Source organism: Belonocnema kinseyi, chromosome 1 (genome assembly GCF_010883055.1).
Source record: "Belonocnema kinseyi isolate 2016_QV_RU_SX_M_011 chromosome 1, B_treatae_v1, whole genome shotgun sequence".
Lineage (NCBI taxonomy): Eukaryota > Metazoa > Arthropoda > Insecta > Hymenoptera > Cynipidae > Belonocnema > Belonocnema kinseyi.
Genome location: NC_046657.1, coordinates 22,768,509 through 22,770,707, shown reverse-complemented (window position 1 = coordinate 22,770,707; position 2,199 = coordinate 22,768,509).

The window sequence follows — 2,199 nt, the reverse complement described above, 5'->3', positions numbered from 1 at the left end:
CCCCCTCCACCAATGTACATATTACCTTTTCCACATTCCTGCCCGAGAAAGTCATTTCCCCCTCCACCAATGTTCATATTACCTTTTCCACATTCCTGCCCGAGAAAGTCATTTCCCCCTCCACCAATGTTCATATTACCTTTTCCACATTCCTGCCCGGGAAACTCATTTCCACCCCCACCAACGTTCCTTCCACCTCCTGTACATTCTTGCCCCGGAAATTCATTCCCACCTCCACCGGTGTTCTTTCCACCTCCTCCACATTCCTGCCCTGGATAGTTACCCCCACATTTTCTCTAGTGAAGCACCGTTGTCCATGTGTATAAACTCAACTTCAGCCAATTCATACTTGTATATATAGTCCGCAACCAATCTCTGTGTCAGATAAATTTGACGCTATTTTTTTTAGGTGTGTATAGTAATAAACGAATAAATGAGATTGACTGCATTTAATGTTTATGATTCTCCATATCTACCTAAACTATTTATTTCGCAAAACTAGATACTGAAGGAGAAAAAAGTTTTATCGCTAAGCTTATATTAGGGATATTTGGAGTAATTATTATCCATCGCGCTCATTTTATAAATAGCTTGGATTTGCGTTCTGAAAATTGATTCTTGTAAACAATTTTAAGGCACATCTTTTTGCTATTCTAACCATATCGCTAACTCTTTTTTCAAGATATTTAACAAAAACTTCATATGTTGCGTGTAGAAATTTAATTAGTTTTTTTAGTTCCGCTCGCCGAATCTCAGTCGGGTATTAATATTTTTCTTTGTAATTTTTTATGCCGCATTCTTTGACGCATTCTACGGGTATTGCACTTTTCAAAAACTTAAAATATTTTTTCAGAGCCGTGCAATGCATTTACAAAAAATTCCGTGAAATCTCGTTCACAAAAAGACAACAGGGGGGAAGTTTTTCAAAATAGTTAGTTAAGGAAACTCAAAAGAAGAAAGTTGGTTCTTAAGATTTGAGGAAATCAAAAACAGTTTTAGACCTCTAGCGATGATCAAACATGAGCTATAATAAGTACGTCGCCTCGCTGCAGGCACAATGGCACACAGTGAGGAGTTTAGTAGAGCCACTCACTTAACACACATAATTATTGCATCAATCACACAATCAACAGCGTCACTTCTGTTCAGCAGAATAGCCCCACTGATTCGGGAGAATCATTATCCCGAACAAGCCGAACCGTTTGTTTAACAGTATGGTCGAGCCGTTGTAAAAACGCGGCGCTTGCGGCACAGTTTCGCGCTTGCGCAGCTTAGGTTGATATTAAACCCACATTTCGTAACAGCTGGTCAACATAAGTTCGGGGTAACTGATGTGATATTATTCTTCTACGGCAGAAATCTGACGTATAGTTGTGCATACATATTATTCAGATCTACAAGAATAATACTGCTGCCCACCAATGTACTTGTTACAAAAACAAGGCATTAGACTGGATGCTCTTCGAGCGCATGCGGTGGATTCACAAGCTGCACGACCCTGTCCGATTTTTTCAAATCGCTGCGATTGTTACCAGAAATCGATGGAGGTCTGAAACCTCTTTTAAAAACCCCCTCAACTCTTAGGCAACAAATTTCTCGCTTTGAGTTTTCTCAACGAACTATATTTAAAAACTTCCCCACTGCCGTCTTCTTGTAAACGAGATTTCACGGAATTTTTTTTTTTTGTAATTCAGCTGCCGCTCTGAAATAATATTTTTAGTTTTGGAAGAGTACGATAGTCGTACAATGTGTCGAAGAATGCTGCATATAAATTTCAAAGGAAAATCTGCCCTACTTCTAAAATTAGCCCGGTGGACACTCCGGCGAAGTGAATACATAAATATTTTTTCAAGAGATTTCGAAATTTTGGTTTGAAAGTTTTGTTTACGGATAAATCGGCAGGTTGAAATAAGTTTCTTATTTATTTCGTAATAAGGATATACAGAAAATTATATTTTTCAATAGATATTTACAAATATTTTGTAGAATAGAGGCAAGAAATTTTAAAATGAAAATCACTTATTTCGTAGTACCCTCTTTCAAATTAAAATGTCTGAGTGGGTGTTTTTTAAATAAAAATTTTAGGGTGAAATTTCGTGCAGCAGGTTCTAAAAATCGATTTTTTTCTTGTTACTTAAACGATAGCTTGGCATCCCAAAAACATACAGTGAAAATCCCAGAGCCGCACAATGAGAGGAA